The 25,736-nt window shown below is 44.3% G+C and overlaps 1 protein-coding gene across 1 annotated transcript in view; it reads left to right on the forward strand.

Moving 5' to 3' along the window:
- The window catches only part of LOC309551594 (glutathione hydrolase-like YwrD proenzyme), a 133,232-nt gene that overhangs the window by 24,758 nt on the left and 82,738 nt on the right, over positions 1 to 25,736 (forward strand). The gene's annotated exons all lie outside the window — the stretch shown is intronic.

The following is a 25,736-nucleotide window of genomic DNA, read 5'->3' on the forward strand; positions in this document are numbered from 1 at the left end:
ACAAACTACAATCGATATTGCTGTGTGGTGTGGGATTGGAGATAGGCAGGTGTCAGTGATCCACATCCATTTTTCTGTGTGTGAGCTGCAGTGAACACAATCTTTTTGGGCTGCAGTGAACACAATCTTTTTGGGCTGCAGTGAACACAATCTTTTTGGGCTGCAGTGAACACAATCTTTTTGGGGTGCAGTGAACAAAATCTTTTTGGTGTGCAGTGAACACAATCCTTTTTGGTGTGCAGTGAACACAATCTTTGTGGGGTGCAGTGAACAAAATCCTTTGTGGGGTGCAGTGAACACAATCTTTTTGGGGTGCAGTGAACAAAATCCTTTTTGGGGTGCAGTGAACAACATCCTTTTTGGGGTGCAGTGAACACAATCTTTTTGGGGTGCAGTGAACAAAATCCTTTGTGGGGTGCAGTGAACACAATCTTTTTGGGGTGCAGTGAACACAATCTTTTTGGGGTGGAGTGAACAACATCCTTTTTGGGGTGCAGTGAACAAAATCCTTTTTGGGGTGCAGTGAACAAAATCATTTTTGGGGTGCAGTGAACACAATCTTTTTGGGGTGCAGTGAACACAATCTTTGTGGGGTGCAGTGAACACAATCTTTTTGGGGTGGAGTGAACAACATCCTTTTTGGGGTGCAGTGAACAACATCCTTTTTGGGGTGCAGTGAACACAATCTTTTTGGGGTGCAGTGAACACAATCTTTGTGGGGTACAGTGAACAGAATCTTTGTGGGGTGCAGTGAACACAATCTTTGGGGGGTACAGTGAACACAATCTTTTTGGGGTGCAGTGAACACAATCTTTGTGGGGTGCAGTGAACACAATCTTTTTGGGGTGGAGTGAACAAAATCATTTTTGGGGTGCAGTGAACAACATCCTTTTTGGGGTGCAGTGATCAAAATCCTTTTTGGGGTGCAGTGAACACAATCTTTTTGGGGTGCAGTGAACAAAATCCTTTGTGGGGTGCAGTGAACAGAATCTTTGTGGGGTGCAGTGAACACAATCTTTGGGGGGGTACAGTGAACACAATCTTTTTGGGGTGCAGTGAACACAATCTTTGTGGGGTACAGTGAACAGAATCTTTGTGGGGTGCAGTGAACACAATCTTTGGGGGGTACAGTGAACACAATCTTTTTGGGGTGCAGTGAACACAATCTTTGGGGGGTACAGTGAACACAATCTTTTTGGGGTGCAGTGAACACAATCTTTGTGGGGTGCAGTGAACACAATCTTTGGGGGGGTACAGTGAACACAATCTTTTTGGGGTGCAGTGAACAACATCCTTTTAGGGTGCAGTGAACACAATCTTTGTGGGGTGCAGTGAACAACATCCTTTTAGGGTGCAGTGAACACAATCTTTGTGGGGTACAGTGAACAGAATCTTTGTGGGGTGCAGTGAACACAATCTTTGGGGGGTACAGTGAACACAATCTTTGTGAGGTGCAGTGAACACAATCTTTGTGGGGTGCAGTGAACACAATCATTGTGGGGTGCAGTGAACTCAATCTTTGTGGGGTACAGTGAACACAATCTCATACTTCTGAAGATTTGAGGGTGCTGCCTGTTCCATACTCCCCCTACTCCTCATCTAGCCTTTTAGGGGTACAAACAATAGTAATTGGGGCCTAGTGTGGTTGTGTACGTGTGATATACATACACTTTTTTTGGATCATATTTTCTATTCCGCTATTTAATCAAAAACCTTTGGGGATCAGTTAAATTGGGGGATAGTCTGTGTTGGTACGTGTGAGAGAGATCCACCTTTCCAAGTTGTTGGGGTTCATCTCATACTTCTGAAGGTTTGAGGGTGCTGCCTGTTCCATACTCCCCCTACTCCTAGCCTTTTAGGGGTACAAACAATAGTAATTGGGGCCTAGTGTGGTTGTGTACGTGTGATATACATACACTTTTTTTGGATCATATTTTCTATTCCGCTATTTAATCAAAAACCTTTGGGGATCAGTTAAATTGGGGGATAGTCTGTGTTGGTACGTGTGAGAGAGATCCACCTTTCCAAGTTGTTGGGGTTCATCTCATACTTCTGAAGGTTTGAGGGTGCTGCCTGTTCCATACTCCCCCTACTCCTCATCTAGCCTTTTAGGGGTACAAACAATAGTAATTGGGGCCCAGTGTGGTTGTGTACGTGTGATATACATACACTTTTTTTGGATCATATTTTCTATTCCGCTATTTAATCAAAAACCTTTGGGGATCAGTTAAATTGGGGGATAGTCTGTGTTGGTACGTGTGAGAGAGATCCACCTTTCCAAGTTGTTGGGGTTCATCTCATACTTCTGAAGATTTGAGGGTGCTGCCTGTTCCATACTCCCCCTACTCCTCATCTAGCCTTTTAGGGGTACAAACAATAGTAATTGGGGCCTAGTGTGGTTGTGTACGTGTGATATACATACACTTTTTTTGGATCATATTTTCTATTCCGCTATTTAATCAAAAACCTTTGGGGATCAGTTAAATTGGGGGATAGTCTGTGTTGGTACATGTGAGAGAGATCCACCTTTCCAAGTTGTTGGGGTTCATCTCATACTTCTGAAGGTTTGAGGGTGCTGCCTGTTCCATACTCCCCCTACTCCTAGCCTTTTAGGGGTACAAACAATAGTAATTGGGGCCTAGTGTGGTTGTGTACGTGTGATATACATACACTTTTTTTGGATCATATTTTCTATTCCGCTATTTAATCAAAAACCTTTGGGGATCAGTTAAATTGGGGGATAGTCTGTGTTGGTACGTGTGAGAGAGATCCACCTTTCCAAGTTGTTGGGGTTCATCTCATACTTCTGAAGATTTGAGGGTGCTGCCTGTTCCATACTCCCCCTACTCCTCATCTAGCCTTTTAGGGGTACAAACAATAGTAATTGGGGCCTAGTGTGGTTGTGTACGTGTGATATACATACACTTTTTTTGGATCATATTTTCTATTCCGCTATTTAATCAAAAACCTTTGGGGATCAGTTAAATTGGGGGATAGTCTGTGTTGGTACATGTGAGAGAGATCCACCTTTCCAAGTTGTTGGGGTTCATCTCATACTTCTGAAGGTTTGAGGGTGCTGCCTGTTCCATACTCCCCCTACTCCTAGCCTTTTAGGGGTACAAACAATAGTAATTGGGGCCTAGTGTGGTTGTGTACGTGTGATATACATACACTTTTTTTGGATCATATTTTCTATTCCGCTATTTAATCAAAAACCTTTGGGGATCAGTTAAATTGGGGGATAGTCTGTGTTGGTACGTGTGAGAGAGATCCACCTTTCCAAGTTGTTGGGGTTCATCTCATACTTCTGAAGGTTTGAGGGTGCTGCCTGTTCCATACTCCCCCTACTCCTCATCTAGCCTTTTAGGGGTACAAACAATAGTAATTGGGGCCCAGTGTGGTTGTGTACGTGTGATATACATACACTTTTTTTGGATCATATTTTCTATTCCGCTATTTAATCAAAAACCTTTGGGGATCAGTTAAATTGGGGGATAGTCTGTGTTGGTACGTGTGAGAGAGATCCACCTTTCCAAGTTGTTGGGGTTCATCTCATACTTCTGAAGGTTTGAGGGTGCTGCCTGTTCCATACCCCCCCTACTCCTCATCTAGCCTTTTAGGGGTACAAACAATAGTAATTGGGGCCTAGTGTGGTTGTGTACGTGTGATATACATACACTTTTTTTGGATCATATTTTCTATTCCGCTATTTAATCAAAAACCTTTGGGGATCAGTTAAATTGGGGGATAGTCTGTGTTGGTACGTGTGAGAGAGATCCACCTTTCCAAGTTGTTGGGGTTCATCTCATACTTCTGAAGGTTTGAGGGTGCTGCCTGTTCCATACCCCCCCTACTCCTCATCTAGCCTTTTAGGGGTACAAACAATAGTAATTGGGGCCTAGTGTGGTTGTGTACGTGTGATATACATACACTTTTTTTGGATCATATTTTCTATTCCGCTATTTAATCAAAAACCTTTGGGGATCAGTTAAATTGGGGGATAGTCTGTGTTGGTACGTGTGAGAGAGATCCACCTTTCCAAGTTTTTGGGGTTCATCTCATACTTCTGAAGATTTGAGGGTGCTGCCTGTTCCATACCCCCCCTACTCCTCATCTAGCCTTTTAGGGGTACAAACAATAGTAATTGGGGCCTAGTGTGGTTGTGTACGTGTGATATACATACACTTTTTTTGGATCATATTTTCTATTCCGCTATTTAATCAAAAACCTTTGGGGATCAGTTAAATTGGGGGATAGTCTGTGTTGGTACGTGTGAGAGATCCACCTTTCCAAGTTGTTGGGGTTCATCTCATACTTCTGAAGGTTTGAGGGTGCTGCCTGTTCCATACTCCCCCCTACTCCTAGCCTTTTAGGGGTACAAACAATAGTAATTGGGGCCTAGTGTGGTTGTGTACGTGTGATATACATACCCTTTTTTTGGATCATATTTTCTATTCCGCTATTTAATCAAAAACCTTTGGGGATCAGTTAAATTGGGGGATAGTCTGTGTTGGTACGTGTGAGAGAGATCCACCTTTCCAAGTTTTTGGGGTTCATCTCATACTTCTGAAGATTTGAGGGTGCTGCCTGTTCCATACCCCCCCTACTCCTCATCTAGCCTTTTAGGGGTACAAACAATAGTAATTGGGGCCTAGTGTGGTTGTGTACGTGTGATATACATACACTTTTTTTGGATCATATTTTCTATTCCGCTATTTAATCAAAAACCTTTGGGGATCAGTTAAATTGGGGGATAGTCTGTGTTGGTACGTGTGAGAGAGATCCACCTTTCCAAGTTGTTGGGGTTCATCTCATACTTCTGAAGGTTTGAGGGTGCTGCCTGTTCCATACTCCCCCTACTCCTAGCCTTTTAGGGGTACAAACAATAGTAATTGGGGCCTAGTGTGGTTGTGTACGTGTGATATACATACACTTTTTTTGGATCATATTTTCTATTCCGCTATTTAATCAAAAACCTTTGGGGATCAGTTAAATTGGGGGATAGTCTGTGTTGGTACGTGTGAGAGAGATCCACCTTTCCAAGTTGTTGGGGTTCATCTCATACTTCTGAAGGTTTGAGGGTGCTGCCTGTTCCATACTCCCCCTACTCCTAGCCTTTTAGGGGTACAAACAATAGTAATTGGGGCCTAGTGTGGTTGTGTACGTGTGATATACATACACTTTTTTTGGATCATATTTTCTATTCCGCTATTTAATCAAAAACCTTTGGGGATCAGTTAAATTGGGGGATAGTCTGTGTTGGTACGTGTGAGAGAGATCCACCTTTCCAAGTTGTTGGGGTTCATCTCATACTTCTGAAGGTTTGAGGGTGCTGCCTGTTCCTTACTCCCCCTACTCCTCATCTAGCCTTTTAGGGGTACAAACAATAGTAATTGGGGCCCAGTGTGGTTGTGTACGTGTGATATACATACACTTTTTTTGGATCATATTTTCTATTCCGCTATTTAATCAAAAACCTTTGGGGATCAGTTAAATTGGGGGATAGTCTGTGTTGGTACGTGTGAGAGAGATCCACCTTTCCAAGTTGTTGGGGTTCATCTCATACTTCTGAAGGTTTGAGGGTGCTGCCTGTTCCATACCCCCCCTACTCCTCATCTAGCCTTTTAGGGGTACAAACAATAGTAATTGGGGCCTAGTGTGGTTGTGTACGTGTGATATACATACACTTTTTTTGGATCATATTTTCTATTCCGCTATTTAATCAAAAACCTTTGGGGATCAGTTAAATTGGGGGATAGTCTGTGTTGGTACGTGTGAGAGAGATCCACCTTTCCAAGTTTTTGGGGTTCATCTCATACTTCTGAAGATTTGAGGGTGCTGCCTGTTCCATACCCCCCCTACTCCTCATCTAGCCTTTTAGGGGTACAAACAATAGTAATTGGGGCCTAGTGTGGTTGTGTACGTGTGATATACATACACTTTTTTTGGATCATATTTTCTATTCCGCTATTTAATCAAAAACCTTTGGGGATCAGTTAAATTGGGGGATAGTCTGTGTTGGTACGTGTGAGAGAGATCCACCTTTCCAAGTTGTTGGGGTTCATCTCATACTTCTGAAGGTTTGAGGGTGCTGCCTGTTCCATACTCCCCCTACTCCTAGCCTTTTAGGGGTACAAACAATAGTAATTGGGGCCTAGTGTGGTTGTGTACGTGTGATATACATACCCTTTTTTTTGGATCATATTTTCTATTCCGCTATTTAATCAAAAACCTTTGGGGATCAGTTAAATTGGGGGATAGTCTGTGTTGGTACGTGTGAGAGAGATCCACCTTTCCAAGTTGTTGGGGTTCATCTCATACTTCTGAAGGTTTGAGGGTGCTGCCTGTTCCATACTCCCCCTACTCCTCATCTAGCCTTTTAGGGGTACAAACAATAGTAATTGGGGCCCAGTGTGGTTGTGTACGTGTGATATACATACACTTTTTTTGGATCATATTTTCTATTCCGCTATTTAATTTAACTGGGCCTCCATGCGAGACCTGTGTGCCTTGTTGCGCTGTTTTGAGTACTCCACCAACATGGCCAGTGGCAATGACGCCGTTCTCAGCTTAACTATCCCACTTCTATGCCTCCTTGAAAAAACAATTCGGGCGATGATGGAAGAGGATGTGGCACAGGATGAGGAGGAGGAGGAGGATGAAGAGGTAACATTTCCAAGGCTTTCAGGGCAGTCATTCGCAAGGGGCTCCGAGGGTGGGTTCCTGCACACGCAAACGCCAGGGACGCAATTGTCCAGCAGGGGCACAGTTCTGGAGGATGAGGAGGATGAGGAGGAGGAGGAGCTGGAGGAGGAGATGGAACCATGTTCACAGCAGGGTGGCACCCAGGCCAGCTCATGGCCATCACTGGTGCGTGGCTGGGGGGATACAGAGGACACGGACGATACACCTCCCACAGAGGACAGCCTTTCGTTGCCTCTGGGCAGCCTGGCACACATGAGCGATTACATGCTGCAGTGTCTCCACAACGACCGCCGAGTTGCCCACATTCTAACTTGTGCTGATTACTGGGTGGCCACGCTGCTGGATCCCCGTTACAAGGACAACGTACCGTCCTTAATTCACTCACTGGAGCGCGATCGCAAGATGCGCGAGTACAAGCGCACGCTGGTAGACGCCATGCTGCTGGCATTCCCATCTGACAGCGGGGCCACAGTGGAAGCACAAGGCAGAGGAGGAGGAGGAGGAGGTCGCCAACGCAACCAGGGCACCGCCAGCACCTCAGAAGGCAGGGTTAGCATGGCCGAAATGTGGAAAAGCTTTGTCAGCACGCCACAACAAACAGCAGCACCAGCAGCTCAGATGGAACGTCTTAGCAGGAGGCAGCATTTTACCAACATGGTGGAGCAGTATGTGTGCACACGCCTACATGTAGTGAATGACGGGTCTGCCCCCTTCAACTTCTGGGTCTCCAAATTGGGCACATGGCCTGAGCTTGCCCTTTACGCCTTGGAGGTGCTGGCGTGCCCTGCAGCCAGTGTATTATCTGAACGGGTATTTAGCACGGCTGGGGGCGTTATAACAGACAAGCGCAGCCGCCTGTCCAGAGACAATGTGGACAAGCTCACGTTCATTAAAATGAACCAGGCATGGATCCCACGGGACTTTTCCGTACCTTATGCAGAATAGCAATGGATACCGACCTTACCCACCCATTGTTCCATTTTTGCTCTTTCTCACTCTTTTGGGGTGTACCCTCATTTAAAATTTTTGAAAAGAAGCAGTGTTGGCTACCTCGTCCTCCTCCTCAGGGCCAGATTAATGTAGGGGCTATTGGAGCTGCAGCTCCAGGCCCCTACCTTTTATATAGGCCCCGGGTTGGCCATATTCACTGTTACCGCTCTTCTGTCACTTGTAAACACAGAAGTCTGGCTTCTATGCTCGCTTCCCCAGGCAGCACCCTCAGAACCTCCCCACACAGCGTGAAGGCCGGACAAGGAGGGACAGTTGGCGATGCATGGATGTGTTTATGGGCTTCAGAGACAGCATCCCATGTTGAATTAGGCATGCATGGCTGCACCCTTCCTCCTCTGGGTGCATGGCAAGGCACGGCCCTTAAGGCCCTTCAAAATCCTCAGCACCAAGCCCATGATGCTGTTAATCCGGCCCTGGTCCTCCTCCACCGCCGCTTCCACCTACACCGCCCATAGGTGTGCGCAGCCTATTGCATTAAGGTGTGCACCCCAAAGTTGAAATACACATGCATGTGTTTGCCAGCAGGGAGAGTAATGTATCGGGGCCATGTACCTGTAGGCAAGGAGAAATAGAGCAGAGCAGGTCCCAGGGAGATCTTTCCCATCTCCTCACTGGCAATGCTATGTGCCCTAGGTGATTAGGGTGTGCCCAGGCACACCCAGCACACCCTGTGCGCACGCCTATGTCACCGCCACATCCACCACCACCTCAACCTCCCTCCTACTCCATATGGGCCTCGTCCTTCAGAGATGAAGAAGAACATTGTTTTATTTTTCTGTTTTTTTTTTGTTGTTTTAAGTTATTTCCCTATCCACATTTGTTTGCAGAGCACTTGCCATGCTCTTAATTACGTTTTGCTGCCATTTGCAGCACTCTAGCCCTTTCCTTTGGTGTTTTAGAGCCATTTTAGTGCCTTAAAGTTCGGGTCCCCATTGACTTCAATGGGGTTCGGTGTCCGGGAAAAGTTCGGTAAAAGTCCGGGACACGGACCCGGACTTTTTTTTAAAGTTCGGCCGAACCCGTCGAACACGGACATCTAGGTGTCCGCTCAACCCTACTCCACACCAAGTTCACTATATGGACCCCTTATGTATTTGTACATTTTGATCATATCCCCCTTAATCTCCTTCTCAATAGAATAAATTCAGTTCCTCTAATCTATCCTCCTAGCTAAGCTCCTCCGTGCCTCTAATCATTTTGGTTGCCCTTCTCTGCACTTTCTACAGTTCCCTAATATCCTTTTTGTAAACTGGTGCCCAAAACTGAACTGCATATTCCAGATGAGGTCTTACTAATGATTTGTACAGGGGCAAAATTATATCTCTCTCTGCAGTCCATGCCTCTCTTGATACAAGAAAGGGAATGATCCTTCCAAAATGAAGCATAAAAGGTTTTAGCTATAGATACTTTAAATTTAATTACTTACACCACAAATAATTACTTGCTGAGTCTAGCAGAATAGAAACTACAGTGCTTTTGGGAACATTTAAAAAAAAAAAAGGTTTAATATACATTCTGTTTTAAGGTTTAATATAACATAATGCTTTTATATATTTTTACTGCATACAGTGTGTGTGTGTGTGTGTGTGTATGTATATGTGTATGTGTGTGGTAAATGTGGAGGGAATGTAAGAAAATGGCAAAACCGGGAAACTTTTAGCATTTTCTTAAATTTTTTCCTTATTTTTATCTTTAGGAAAAAATATGATAACATAATAATTTCCTAATATACATGACACACCTATACAACAATATCAAGCTGTGTGACAACAAATAACAGTTGTCTTCCTGAAGGCAAAATAAGAGAGGGGGTCCAAATCCAGGCTTGTAAATGAAAATAAGCAACTGAACAAACTATCTCAAAAAATGCCACAGATAATGCAATGGCAATGTTTAGCACTTTTTGCTTTGTAGAGCTAAAGTTATGAGTTCTGTCCCACAAAGTTCATTACCTCCCATAATGTTTGTATGCTTTTTTCTGCTACTCCAGTTTCCTCTCACCAACTGAAAACATTCTCTTTTGGTTTATTGGCATTAGGTCCTTGTGTGTGTGTGTGTGTATGTGTGTGTGTGTGTGTGTGTGTGTGTGTGTGTGTGTAAGGGTTAACTTGTATAAGCACAGTAGTAGGATTTTTTATCGTATGCCCTTTGAGGTCAATGTCTGCTGTAAATGATTCTTTATATTCTGTAGGCTGGCTTCACACGTGCTGGAGCCACGGCTTACAGCAGGGGTTCGGTGCGTCCCTGTTCACCAATTCAGGTGCGAATCAGGCCTGAATTTCTGCCTGAAGTCGCACACAATTCGGAGCCAAAGACACACAGGACCCTTCGCAAATGCAGGACCGCACCCATCCCAGAGGTGTGTAAACTGGCTCCATTGAGAGCCGGTCACACTCTCCTGTCATGCGAATTGGATGCAGGAAAAGCCACAACTAATTTGCATAAGTGTTACCCCAGCCTTAAAGCGTAACTCCACTTTTGTTGAGAAAAAAACATTCTCTTCGGGGCGATCTATGTACATTGCGAGGATTATAACAACCTTTGTTGCAGATTCCTATCTTTTGTTGTTCTGAAGAAATCACTGTTTGTTCCTCTGTGCTGAGTGGATCTTATGGGCGTGGTTTCATAATTATCAGTCAGCTTTGCAGCTGAAAAGCCCTAATGAGGGGAAATCTGCTGGGCCTGCATCCCTTTAGATGTGTTAGGAGTATCTCACCAAAAATGTTCCAGAGGATGCCTGAAATCTGATTTGCATCTTAGGCAGACTTCTGGAAAAATCAGTGAGCCCATAAGACAAGCAGGAAATTATGTTTACATTTTGTGTGCAGAGCCACTCCAGGTAGCCATATTGCATTGCATTTTCAGAGAACTACAGTGGCTGCAGATTAAAAGGGAAATATAATTTTTGTAAGAACTTACCGTAAAATCCTTTTCTGAGTCCTCTTACAGTCGCCGCCCGTTCAGTTATCCTTCACGAGTGGGTAATGCGCCTCTCTGCAGGAGCAGGCTAGGCAGTGAAAAGGTTAACAAACAAAAGCCTTTACACATAACATACCTCTAGGGGGCTGTTCCTCAGCTATCATCAGCCACTAGGAGCTGCTCTTCATTTTTGTAGCAAGCAGTACATGAAGATTTTCAACCCCAAAAAGAAGAGGGGCAGGGGCGGCGACTGTCAGAGGACTCTGAGAAAATAATTTTAAGGTTTTCTCTTGCATCCTCTGACAGTCGCCGCCCATTCAGTTAGCCTTCACGAGTGGGATGTTCCAAAGCAGTGCAGGTGTGAGGGGTGGGAAGACGCAACCAAAGAAAAGGCAACGTGCAACCAGGCCAGAGTCGAAAAAACTGAGCCAACAGGGCAACAAAAGCTCAACAGGAGCCAACCCTGGACAAATACACCCCAAAAAGAGACAGAAACACACGTCCCTGTAAAACAACCGCCGCGCACAAAACTATGCGGCCAAAAGAAGCATCCTAGGATGCCAGTACGTCAAGACAGTAGAATTTTGTGAAAGTGCGCACAGACAACCATGTCGCCGCTACGCACACCTTAGCCCAGTGATGGCGAACCTTGGCACCCCAGATGTTTTAGAACTACATTTCCCATGATGCTCATGCACTCTGCGGTGTAGCTGAGAATCATGGGAAATGGAGTTCTAAAACATCTGGGGTGCCAAGGTTCGCCATCACTGCCTTAGCCACAGGAAGCCTGATGGCGGAAAGACCAAGAAGCAATGAAGGCTCTAGTAGAACGTGCCCTCACAGGAAAAGGAGGCACTGGAGCCTATAGTGAAGAGGACAAAAACCAAAGTCCGTCCGATCCAAACCGGAGGAAACTGCAGCGGATGCAGCCGAATGCTTCCGAGGACCCTCGGAAGGACAAACAGGGAATCGGACTTCCCAAAAGACTCCGTGGCAGACAGGCAAAAACCTGATCGCCCGGACCACATGTAAGGAACACAGGACAAAGTCCTTGAGACGCTTGGGCTTCGCCCAAGGCGGAAGCATCGGAAGAAACAACGATGAGGTGGAAAGCAGACACCACCACAGGAAGAAAAGACTGAGTGGGTCGCCGGACCACGTTATCCCTAGAAACGACCAAAGAAAGTGACCAGCAAGACCGAGCCACTAATACTGACTCTACGAACAGAGGAGACAGCCACCAGAAAGGCAACTTCCTGGGACAAAACAGGCAGAGCTGGTTCTCTGATGTCCTCAAAGGGAGCCCCTTGTAAGAAAAACGGACAAAAAACCAGTCCGTCCCCACGGAAGCAAGGAATTAGTCGCCAAGGGACGCTGGAAGAAAACCGGTAAAGGCTGACAACTGACCCACAAACGTGCCCAGTGCCAAGCGCTGATCCACACCTTCCTTCGAAAAGGAGCGGGGATGAAACCCTTGCGACTCGCACCAGGCAATATACGTCATCCAGGTGCGATGATAAATTTTCCTAGAGGTAGCTTTCCAAGCCTTCAATAAGGTAGGAATGACCGCATTCGAGATACCCTTGTCTCTCAAGACTTGGCTTTCAACAGCCAAGCCGTCAAAGCCAGGATGGAAAATCGACCCTTGAGACAGAAGATCGCCTCTCAGCGGAGGGAGGCTCGATGACCATCTGCGCGATGTCTGCGTACCAAGACCGACACGGCGAGTCTGGGGCCACCAGAATGACCTGCAGCCGTTCCAACGCCAACCTGCGGAGGAACCCGGATAACAGTTGAATCGGAGGGAAGGCATAAATCAAGCGATACCGGTGCCAGGGCACCATCAACGTGTCCGTGGCATCTGCCAGAGGATCGCGGGTTTAGGCCACAAACCTTCCCTCCTTTTTGTTGAGATGGGACGCGAACAGATCCACGTCTGGAGTCCCCTACCGGGCACACAGGAGGTAAAACACCTCCGGGTGCAGGGACCATTCTCCCTGGTCCAGGGTCTGGCGACTCAGACAGTCCACTTGCCAGTTCTCCACACCCGGAATTTAAATGGCCGAAATCGCTGGAACGTGCTACTCGGCCCAAGAGAGAATATCTGCCATTTCCTTGGCTGCCTGGGCACTCTTGGTGCCCCCTTGGGGAGTGAAGTAAGTCACTGCCGCGGCATTGTCCATCTGCACCCTAACCGGGCAACCCTGAAGCCGAGTTGACCAACGGAACAAGCAGAGCTTTATTGCTCGGAGCTCCAAGACGTTTATTTGTAAGAAGGCCTCCTCCAACAACCATGTCCCCTGGGCACAAAGCGTGCCCAGAACTCCACCCCAGCCCGACAGGCTGGCATCCGTGGTGATCACCATCCACAGCAGAGGCCGGAAGGACTTGCCTTGTGCCAGAGTCAGTGACAGGAGCCACCACAAAAGATCTGATATTGTGAGGTGGCTCAGAGAAATCCTCCTGTCCAACGACTGAGGCGCTCTGTCCCACCAGGCAAGAATCTCTGCTTTCAGAGTTCTCGTGTGAAATTGAGCAAATGGGATAGATTAAAAAGCCAAAGCCATCAAGGCCCAGGGACCACATGCAGGCCCATAGAGACCTGATCCTGCCCTGCAGGGCCCTGAGTTTGTCCTCCGGGAGAGACTTTCACCTGAGCGGAGTCCAGGACCATCCCCAGGTACGGGAGGTGAATCGAAGGAGTCAGAGCTGACTTCTGGAAGGTGGCGGTCCACGCGAACTCCTTGAGCATCTGAACTGTGATCGACAGATCGCTCGTCAAGGTGGCACACAAGCTCGACCTTAACAGGAGGTCGTCCAGATAACTGAGGACCGCAATCCCCTTTAAACACAGTAAAGCCAGCACCAGAGCCAAAACCTTGGTAAAGACCCTGGGAGCCGAAGGGCAACGCCACAAACTGATAATGCTCTTCTGCCACCGTGAAGCAGAGATATCACTGATAACCCTCAGACAGGGATGTGCAGATATGCATCCTTCAATCGATGGAGGCCAGGAAGTCCCCTGGACTCAACAATGCCACCAACGACTGGATGCATTCCATCCAGGACTTCCGAACCCTCACAAAATGGTTCAGAGACTTTAGGTCCAGATCGGACACACTTTGCATTCTTTTCTGGGCACCGTGAACAGATTGGAGATAAAAAACCTCGAAACCTGTCCCGTGAAGGGACTGGCACAATGACTCCTTGGGCGAGAAGTTCTTGAACCGCCCCCCTTGAGATCTCAGGAACGATCGGGAGTCAGATGGAGATTTGATGGAAAGAACCTGTCTGTGGGAGGAGATCGAAACTCGATCTTGTACCCTGAAAGAATCAGTTTGTGAACCCACGTGTCCTGAATTCGGGACAACCAGGGTGAGGGCATTCCTTTATGAAGGACTGGGTTGCCGAACTGGCCTGACCAGCCTTGGGCTTACCTGACCATGGCTTTTTGTGACCACCTGAGGTCTTGAAGGATTTCCCTTTATCCTGTGTCCTGAAGGCACGAAAGGACCCACGATGAAGGGGCCCCTAGATTTTTTCCCTTCGAGGCTTGGGGCAAAAGAATACTCTTGCCCACCGTAAGCCCCTTGATCAACTCATCCAGAGGGTCCCCAAAAGGACGACTACCCACATAAGGGACATCAGACACAGTCTTCTTGGAAGCGTGGTCAACCAACCAGATTATCAGCCAAATAATGCGGCGGATTGCAACCCCGACCGCAGACAGCCGTGCAACCCAGGGAGCCTAGTCCAAGGCTGCGTCACATAGGTACATCATGGCCTGGTTCACTTGATCCACCATGTCCAGGGCAGCCGGAGATACCGACTCTGCCACCAATGTGCGCCTAAATGTCCATTCCGTGACAGCTTGAGAAACCAGCACCGAAGCGAACACAGGCTTGATCAGGGAGCCCGCCACCTATCCGCCAGATCCTTAAACACCGGAGAGTCCTCCACGGGCATCAAGGTAGATTTACAGTATTTAGTCTAGAAACAGTATGGTCCACCCTAGGTGACACCGTCCAACGATTATCAACAGGATCCGCAAAAGGGATAATGGCATTTAAACAACTTGGGCACCGCCAGCATATGCTTGATGCAACGCCATTGGTCGTTCACGGTCTCGTGAAACACCTCGGGGCATGGAAACATCTGACCCGACTTCTGGGCTTTGCGGGACCCGAAGGAAACCCGCTTACCTGACAGGGAGGGCTCATCAAGATTTAAAGTCTCCTTAATGGAGCTAATAAGTGCATCCACCGCAGCGCGTTCCCACGCCTCCGTAGAGGAAGACTCTCTTCCTCCTCCCCACCTGAATGTGAGGACTGGGACCCCTCAGGGGGGACGTTGTCCGTGGCAACCAAATCAGGCTCTTGAGTCAAGACTGAGGGCATAGGCCGTGTTTGAAAAGTGCATTCATACATCAGCAGATCCACTTTGGATGCCAAAGTCGCAAGAGCAGCAGATAATGAGGCCATGGTAGAGGATTTAGGAGTTCCTGAAGCACCAACCAGGTCTGTGGGAAATTTGCCATCCTGGGACTCCATATTTAGTGATGAAAATTTTTTAAGGTTGCTGGCCCTTTAAAATGGCGATTCCCGCGGACCCCCACCGTGAACTGCACCCCCTGTGGAGACCCTTCAGAAACGGCAATAGCCACAAATAAACAGTTTTTACAGGAAAATGCCAGAGAAAAGTTAAAATCACCCCAGTGTCTGTACTTACCATACGCTGCTGCAGTGAAAATGAGAGAAAAGAGGAAGTGACCTCACACACATAGAGGCCTATGCCCGCCCTGAGCCACAAACAAATGGTGACTGATGAAAGTATGGGAGGAAGCACAGGCAAAATGGCTGCCGCCCTTACTAGGTGGTTACCCATACCAAAGATGGCACCCGATCGGCGCCAAAACGATGAGCTAAAATGGCTGCTGCCCACAAAGTGAGGCCCAAACAGCCTGCCCTCACCCAAAATGTGCGGCCATGCAAACTGCGCCAAATAGAGCGAAAAATACATGCGCTGGCCCCCACAGGGAACCCCAGAGAGCACTCCCGGGATGTATTAAGCCCCCACACCCCCCAGTCATGGCCGTATGCACTGCAGAGTGCCCCCAGCAGGGGCAGGGAGGAAGAGGGCCATACCATACAGCCAGGAGGGGGATACCACAGAAGCCACCATGTACTGCTATCAAGAGTGGGCTCACAGAACGCCCCCACAGAGGGACACAGGGGTAATAGCACTCACCAGTCCAGCAAACACGGGCACCACTCTGATACGGAACACCTCTCACCCTGAGTGGAGGTGCCATAAGCCAGGAAGGATACTAGCAACTTACGGGCGTTCCGAAGTTGAGACATTCCGGTGAAGAAGGGACTCCGTAGGGCTCGTCCCCATTTCAAGGGGCACTGTCGTTGCGAGGCCAGGGCGCACCAATGACCTGCGACACTCGGTGGCAGGCTGGGATTCTCTAAGGATCTATATTATCCAGTGCGAGGCCCAGCTATGCTGTCGCTGTAGTCCTCCAGGAATTCCCTGACTAACTATATAAAAGAAACTGATACACTAGGTCCCAGCAGGGAAGACCTAGCCTACTCCTAACGCTAGGCAGCATAAAACTGAAGAGCAGCTCCTAGCGGCTGATGGGTAATAGCTGAGGAACAGCCCCCTAGAGGTGTGTTATGTGTAAAGGCTTTTGTTTGTTAACCTTTTCACTGCCTAGCCTGCTCCTGCAGAGAGCCGCATTACCCACTCGTGAAGGCTAACTGAACGGGCGGCGACTGTCAGAGGACATAAGAGAGAGGTAATTTTTAATCAATTACAATATAACTTGTGTCGCAATGGTATATGCTATATTTATTTTTTATTTATTTGTTTTTTTTTTTTCCCTCACAAGAGTGGAGTTACCCTTTTAAGGTTTATTTCCACTATACTAAATTGGGATAACACCTACTTTTATGTGTGTTACATTTTCAATGTGCATAGAAGAACTAATATTTACTGTTGCTACTTGCCTTTTTATCTGCTTAAAAATCCTACCTAGCTTTCCCCTTTTCTATGTAATATCAAAGAGCGGGCTGGAGAATTTTGTTTATCATAAATAAAGCCTAAGTGGAGCTAAAATGTAAAAAGAGAATTGCATTTTTTTTTAGGGATGTTTTGCAGCTTGTTCCATGTGTCCCTAGTGCTTATTTCTCTTCTTAGTTGAAATCAACCTTTTTGTCTCTGCCCCAACTCCCACCGCCGTAATCTTCCAGTATGGCCAGGGTTAAAAGAATAATAACTAAGTAATATAACTAAGGGGGTATCTTTAAGACAGCCCAACTTTGCCCACCCCTTCCGCTTAGCTCTGTCATTCATGGAAGCTGTACTACAGCTTCTATACAAGAAACGGTATCTATGAATGAAGGGAGCGAAGTTATCAATCATCCAGTCGTCTTACATTCTTAGATCCTGTTTCATTCCCAGAAGCTGTAGTACGGCTTCTATGAATAGAACAGCGGAGTGGAAAGGGTGGGCATAGTTGGGCTGTCTTGATGAAAGCCTGTGACGGCCCCTTGATTATTCTACCCCTTTCGCACCTTATGATTATGGAGATGGGGGGGGGGGTTGCTTATGTCCCTAGTGCTGATTTTTTTCAGTTTTTACATTTAGCAATACTTTTACTCTGACTGTGCTGCACTTAGGTATGTTGTGTGAGTGGGAACACACAGAAATGTATAATGGGGGTTTCTTGAATTGGACTGTAAAAGTGAAAATACACTTTAAAGCCCTGTGTATTCACATCAATGCATTAATACAATATTGACCCAAATATTATGGTGATCTTCATACAGTGTGAAAAACCATATGTGAAAATTCTTTATGCAAAAACATATAATTTATAACAATCGTGGAAAAAAAAAAAAAAAATATATATATATATATAAGTCCTCCAATGGATCCAGATAATTTCAAATAGCCAAATATCAAGCTTCCATCAATAGTGGATCTTCAATCTTGCTAATCTTAGACCGATATGTGAGGGTGAAATAGAAGAAAATAGCCTCTTACCAGATAACACTAAACAGTGAGCCTTATTGGTGAATAGGCACTTTCCACATGTGAACAAATAAAATCGAGCTGACACCTCGGTGGTACTGCAAACTTCTTACCAGAAGTATGTAGAGGGTAGGCATAAACCACTGTTTTTACGGATGCACCAGATAGAAGGTATCCAATGGCGGCTTCAAAGCGTGGGCTGAATGTTTCTTCACCATATCCAACTCATCGATGTGGCTGGCGATACTGTACTCTAATGTAGTTCCCATGGCCAATGGAAGGAACTGGGCATAAACAATGGTTCCAAGTGTACCGAACGTGACCGCCTGCAGTGCGGAACACGTGGTGTGGTGTGACGGCGTGGCTACTCCCCCCCTGAGGCTATTTCTTCTATTTCACCCTCACATATCGGTCTAAGATTAGCAAGATTAAAGATCCACTATTGATGGAAGCTTGATCTTTGGCTATTTGAGATTATCTGAATCAATTGGAGGACTATATATATATATTTTTTTTTTTCACGATTGTCATAAATAATGTTTTTGCATAAAGAATTTTCACATATGGTTTTTCACACTGTATGAAGATCACCATAATATTTGGGTCATCCTAGATGTCATAAGTTTAATATTTATTATTGTGTTGAGCGCACTATACCTTTTTTCACATTTATTTTCCCCATTTCAGTGCTGCCGCATAATTGTATGGTTAGTGCACCTTATTTTCGTTCACATTCATTAATACAATATTACATTTCATGAATATTGAAATTACAATGAATGTTTAATGAATTTTAAGTAAATAAAGTTAATAAAAAAAAAATAGAGCTAGGACTGGACAGTCCTGTTGCTTACATACCCATTACTCACCTTTTGTGCTATGAAAAGTTAATATTATTCACTCTGTAACTTACATTAAGGGCACTGATGAGCCTGTGTGACTTATTAGTCACACACATTGTGTGACTCATTAGTCTCAAGGAAAGCGTACCATGCTGGGAAGAACTTCTTATCAGCCTTTCTTGATCCCACACACTAGACAATGTACATTATTGGTAATTATACGTAGGTAAGCCTTATCTTGCACACATAACACTGAGGTTCCACACCCACGATTTGTAACTGATAATACAGGTCACAATATAGTTTATAGAGCAGGATACACAATTTTCAAGCAAACTCAAAGTAAAGTTTTCACAAGTCATCAATGTTAAAAGTTCCAAGATTCTGCTGGTAGATAGCTATAACGGTTATTCAAGTGCGCTAAACTATTAAATAATATGTCAAATATATAATCATATAGTGACCAATCAAAAATAATGATGATTGCGGTAAAAGGACAAACCTCTCCTCAAATTGACAAACAATATGACAATCAATCAAAGAATAAATCCAAAATGACAAAATAATCATCATATAAGTGTCAAAATTGTGAGTCCATAAATGAATGGTGATTGTCCAAAATCATGTGTTAACCGACATGCATGTGAAAGAAATCCAAGAGTGCAAAATCCAATTCAGTAGATGTGGGCAGTGAAAACCTCCACCGTGTTTGGATAAGCCCCTTACCAGATGAAATAACACAAGGGTGTGAGTGTTATCAGATCCAATACCGGTACCCAGGAAAGCTAGGAACACCCTCAAATCCCTCTCCCCAAGAAAGAGAGTAGGTTAGCCTCTTACCAGATGGTAAGTGATTGTAGGCGAATAGAGGTAAATTCCGACCCGTATTAGCAGCCTGTCTTGTTGCCTGGGATGGATGGATCTCTAAACTCTGTAATCCCCCGGTAGCCAAGAAAAGAAAACCGCTGATAGTGTAATACTTCCAACAACTGGCATCAACAGAATTGGTACCGGAGAGAGTAACTGGAGGACCACGGCCGCCTGCAGTGCGGTCCGCGGCGATGGGTCGTGACATTGCGGCGCTCCTTCTGACGCGTTTCCTCCTACGACGGATGGCAACTGAGACAGGAGATGGCACGCAACGTCACTTCCGCCCTTATATTGAAGGCTATAGGAAGAGCTTCCGGTGTCTGCATGGAAAATACCACAGCTTGTAGATCAAGCTAACACTCATAAAAGGAATAAAATCAATATCAACGTTAAATTGCTGGATACTATAGCTTAAAATCAATAATGTTACATAAATTTAATATCATAAATTTAAAAAAGGGAATTATTATAAACCCTAACAATAGAAACATCTGGAAGCATATCTTCCGATAGAGCCTCCAATGTTCATATAAACAAAAAAAAAAAAAAATTATATAAACATTCTAAAATCATATAATAGGATAAAATTAAGACACATACATAAATGAATTGCTAAAATTATGTTCTATAATGAAATGTCTCAAAGGAACCTATCTGCTCAACCCCATTATAGGAAAAACAATATGACCAATGGGGTGAGGATACATAGCAATGAACCCTGCAAAATAATTGGAACCCAAAGGGTTGAATCAGATAAAAATGTTAAAATCAATGTCTTGCATGTTAAAAATGTATAAAATGACTTAAAAATATGTAAAATGTTAAAAATTGCCTGATAGGTGAAAAAAAGGCAAACAGAACGCAAGAAGGCTTATAATGGCTAGAGAGAAGAAGCGGGGTTGTGGGATGGGATCTAGATAAATTATTATTAATAAAGGAGTTGATATCCCATTCCACGTTGTGTCCAAATGGGCGGGAGCATCTGAGCTCATGAATCCAGAAGGTTTCCCTTCTGGAAATGGACCTCTTGAGATTGCTGCCTTGCCAATGTGCATTATATGTTTCTATCACAATCACCTCCAGATCTCCATGGTCCTTATGGTGATGTGTAGAAAATGTTGGGACAGGCTATGCCCTGGAAATCCCTTGTGGATATTAGCCAGGTGTTCACCTATCCTAATATTGGCTGTTCTAATGGTTCTGCCCACATACTGTTTGCAACTGCAGGTGAGTAAATAAACCACACCCTTGGTATGGCAGGTAATAAAATCCTTGATCGGATATTCTGCACCCATCACTGTGGACTTAAAACTTTTGGTTTTCAGAGTTTTAGCATTCCTACACAGATTACATCTCTTACATGGGAAATACCCCTTCATGTTAGGGACGATGGTAGGATTAGGTGGTCTTTCCACAGGAGTGCGTGCTATAATCTCTTTAAGGTTTTTTGCCTTCCTGTAGATCATTTTAGGCTCTTTAGGGAAAGCTGCTCCCAGCACTCTATCCTGTAACAATATTCCCCAGTGTTTGCGAAACACATGGTTCAGCCATCTATTATGACTGGAAAATTGAGTGAGAAACGCAAAGTCAAAGTTATTCTTTCCAAACTCTTTTTTCTTAAAGATAACATGTTCATTTTGTGTATGCTGTTCCATACTTTTAATTTCATTCTCCAATACTGTGGGTTCATACCCTTTTTCCACAAACCATTTTTTTAGCACTTGTGCTTGTGTTTGAAAGTCTGTCACATCTGAACAGTTTCTCCTTATCCTCCTAAACTGTCTTTTAGGTATTGCTTTCAACCACAAAGGGTGGTGACAGCTATCTAAGGAGATGAAGCCATTCCTATCTGTAGGTTTCTGGTAAGCCTTGGTATAGAAACGTACCCTGCTTCTTGATATAACCAGATCAAGATAGTTGACAGATGTTGCACTCCATTCATATGTGAATCTGATGCCCCAACTGTTTTTATTCAGATTCTGCATCAATACATGTAGTGATTCTTCAGTACCTCTCCAAATGAAAAGGGCATCTTCTATATATCGACGCCAAAAAGCCAGCTCTTGAATCCTTTCTGAAAAAATATTTCTGTCTTCCCACAGTGCTACGAAGAGGTTGGCAAGGCTGGGGGCAAATTTAGCCCCCATCGCCACACCTCTTCGTTGTAAGTAAAACTGGTTCCCAAAGAAAAAGTAATTATGTTCCATACCGAACACAAGTAACTCTAAAATGAATTTCTTCTGTTTTAGGGGAATTTCATGGGCTTGATCCAAAAACACACTCACTGCTTCATAACCAAGGTCATGTAGGATAACTGTGTATAATGATGTAATGTCAGCAGTGACTAACAAAACATTCCCTTCTATTTCCAGTTGTGTTATCTCATTGATGCACTGGGAAGTGTCTTTCAGAAATGCTGGCGTATATCTTGCAGAAGTGGTTGTAAAAAGAAAATCAACATATTTGCCGATCCTTGAAGTCACGGAATCTATCCCGCTAACAATTGGTCTGCCCGGCGGTTTGGATAGATTTTTGTGCACCTTGGGGAGGTAATATATGATAGGTATTCATGGTGCCAATGGAACCAAGAATTATTTTTCTTTGTCATTGATAATACCTTCATTATGGCCTTTCCGGATAATTTGTTCTAACTTTCTTTTATACAAAGAAGTGGGGTCTCTTTTCAGGATTTCGTATGTCTCTCTGTCAGAGAGGAGATTATCCATCTCTTCTAGGTAATCTGTCCTCTTTAAAAGTACCATCCCAACTCCTTTATCCTCAGGGCGAATAATCAAGTCCATATTGTCACACAAGGTCTTAATCCCTATAGAAAGGTCCTTTTGTGGTTTGAACTGAAGTTGCTTTTCTTCCAGTTGTTTCAATATCACTTCTTTAAAAACCATGGCGTGATTGCTCATAGTGCCCCCAGGGTTAAACAGGGAGGCATTTCATAGTAGGAATGAAGGAGGTTTGATTATAGGAAACATAGTTCCTTTCTTGGGCTTTAGATAGAAAATGCCTTTTGAAGTTTAGCTTGCGAATATCTTTGTGTACATCTACAAACGTCTGGAATTTGTTGAGCGGTTTTTGAGGGGCATATTTGAGGTCCTTACTCAGTGTCTGTTTTTCAGACTCCGTCAGAACAATACCGCTTAAATTAAAAATCGCAGGTACATCTATTTTGGCTTTTTTCCTGGCTGATCCCCCCCCCCCCTGCAGCCCCTGCTTGTTTCTTACCAGAAACCTACAGATTGGAATGGCTTCATCTCCTTAGATAGCTGTCACCACCCTTTGTGGTTGAAAGCAATACCTAAAGGACAGTTTAGGAGGATAAGGAGAAACTGTTCAGATGTGACAGACATTCAAACACAAGCACAAGTGCTAAAAAAACGGTTTGTGGAAAAAGGGTATGAACCCACAGTATTGGAGAATGAAATTAAAAGTATGGAACAGCATACACAAAATGAACATGTTATCTTTAAGAAAAAAGAGGTGGGAAAGAATAACTTTGACTTTGCGTTTCTCACTCAATTTTTCAGTCATTATAGATGGCTGAACCATGTGTTTCGCAAACACTGGGGAATATTGTTACAGGATAGAGTGCTGGGAGCATCTCTCCCTAAAGAGCCTAAAATGATCTACAGGAAGGCAAAAAACCTTAAAGAGATTATAGCACGCACTCCTGTGGAAAGACCATCTAATCCTACCATCGTCCCTAACATGAAGGGGTATTTCCCATGTGAGAGATGTAATCTGTGTAGGAATGCTAAAACTCTGAAAACCAAACGTTTTATGTCCACAGTGACGGGTGCAGAATATCCGATCAAGGATTTTATTACCTGCCATACCAAGGGTGTGGTTTATTTACTCACCTGTAGTGGCAAACAGTATGTGGGCAGAACCATCAGAACAGCCAATATTAGGATAGGTGAACACCTGGCTAAAATCCGCAAGGGATTTCCAGGGCATAGCCTGTCCCAACATTTTTCTACACATCACCATAAGGACCATGGAGATCTGGAGGTGATTGTGATAGAAACATATAATGCACATTGGCGTGGCAGCAATCTCAAGAGGTCCATTTCCAGAAGGGAAACCTTCTGGATTTATGAGCTTAGATGCTCCCGCCCACTTGGACACAACGTGGAATGGGATATCAACTCCTTTATTAATAATAATTGATCTAGATCCCATCCCACAACCCGCTTCTTCTCTCTAGCCATTATAAGCCTTCTTGCGTTCTGTTTGCCTTTTTTTCACCTATCAGGCAATTTTTAACATTTTACATATTTTTAAGTCATTTTATACATTTTTAACATGCAAGACATTGATTTTAACATTTTTATCTGATTGAACCCTTTGGGTTCCAATCATTTTGCAGGGTTCATTGCTATGTATCCTCACCCCATTGGTCATATTGTTTTTCCTATAATGGGGTTAAGCAGATAGGTTCCTTTGAGACATTTCATTATAGAACATAATTTTAGCAATGAATTTATGTATGTGTCTTAATTTTATCCTATTATATGATTTTAGAATGTTTATATAATTTTTTTTTTTTTTTTTTTGTTTATATGAACATTGGAGGCTCTACACTTCCAGATGTTTCTATTGTTAGGGTTTATAATAATTCCCTTTTTAAATTTATGATATAAAATTTACGTAACATTATTGATTTTAAGCTATAGCATCAAGCAATTTGACATTGATATTGGTTTTATTCCTTTTATGAGTGTTAGTTTGATCTACAAGCTGTGGTATTTTCCATGCAGAAACCAGAAGCTCTTCCTATAGCCTTCAATATAAGGACGGAAGTGACGTTGCGCGCCATCTCCTGTCTCAGTTGCCTTCCGTTGTAGGAGGAAACGCGTCAGAGGGAGCGCCGCAACGTCACGACCCATCGCCGCGGACCGCACTGCAGGCGGCTGCGGTCCTCCAGTTACTCTCTCCGGTACCAATTCTGTTGATGCCAGTTGTCAAGTCTACACACTGTAAGTGCATACTTTTCCTTTATTAAAACGTTGTTGGAAGTATTACACTATCAGCGGTTTCCTTTTCTTGGCTACCGGGGGGATTACACCTAATGGCCAGAGCTCAGAGATCCATCCATCCCAGGCAACAAGACAGGCTGCTAATACGGGTGGAATTTACCTCTATATGCCTACAATCATTTACCATCTGGTAAGAGGCTAACCTACTCTCTTTCTTGGGGAGAGGGATTTGAGGGTGTTCCTAGCTTTCCTGGGTACCGGTATTGGATCTGATAACACTCACGCCCTTGTGTTATTTCATCTGGTAAGGGGCTTATCCAAACATGGTGGAGGTTTTCACTGCCCACTTCTACTGAATTGGATTTTGCACTCTTGGATTTCTTTCACATGCATGTCGGTTAACACATGATTTTGGACATTCACCATTCATTTATGGACTCCCAATTTTGACACTTATATGATTACTTTGTCATTTTGGATTTATTCGTTGATTGATTGTCATATTGTTTGTCAATTTGAGGAGAGGTTTGTCCTTTCACCTCAAGCATCATTATTTTGATTTGTCACTATATGATTATATATTTGACATATTATTTAATAGTTTAGCGCACTTGATACTCCCCTTTTTTCACAGCACATATATTTTCTAAGGTGCAGCTTTTCTATTTTTCCAGCGCACTTTTTTTACACATCATAACTGTTATTCACCTTAATATTGTATAAGTTGTCGCTTTCTTTAAACTGGCTTTCAAAACCTAATGCTGGCCATACATTCATAGCACAAAATATTTTCTCCATTCACGCTATTTAGTCCCCTGCCAGCTATTGTATTCTGACAGCCAACAATCTTAACTGTCAGAATATGGAAACAGGGGCTGCATCTGATTGCAATAGCTGTTTGGCCAGAATTCAAGCTGTGTATCGCAGCCTTAACATTGCCTTCACAGCCATGTACTTCGGTAGTCATAATTTGCAGTGGATCTCGATGCAATTTGTTTTGAATGTACACCGACACACCTGCATTACAATGTACAGTTTGTTGTGAAATGTACTGTTGTGGTGTGTAACATTGTAAAAATTGTGCAAGTGTATTTTCTAAAACCCTTGTTATGTTAGAAGCCCATTCAAAGGCTACTTTAATGCAAGGCATGTAAACATGAGATTATGTAGGGTATTGCACCATAGTGGACTGGAAAGATTTAAATGGGGCTTACTCTAAGCGGGTCTTTTTATGTAGTTTTGAATAGACTATGGAAAACCTAGAACTTCTGTCAGGTGCTTCTTCCTCTCTGCCCTCCCTTGTGACCACTCCGGAAGTGAGTCTTCCAAAGAGGGCAAAGAATGACACAACTGGCAG

The sequence above is a fragment of the Pelophylax lessonae genome (genome assembly GCF_965119305.1).
Source record: "Pelophylax lessonae genome assembly, chromosome: 3".
Classification (NCBI taxonomy): domain Eukaryota; kingdom Metazoa; phylum Chordata; class Amphibia; order Anura; family Ranidae; genus Pelophylax; species Pelophylax lessonae.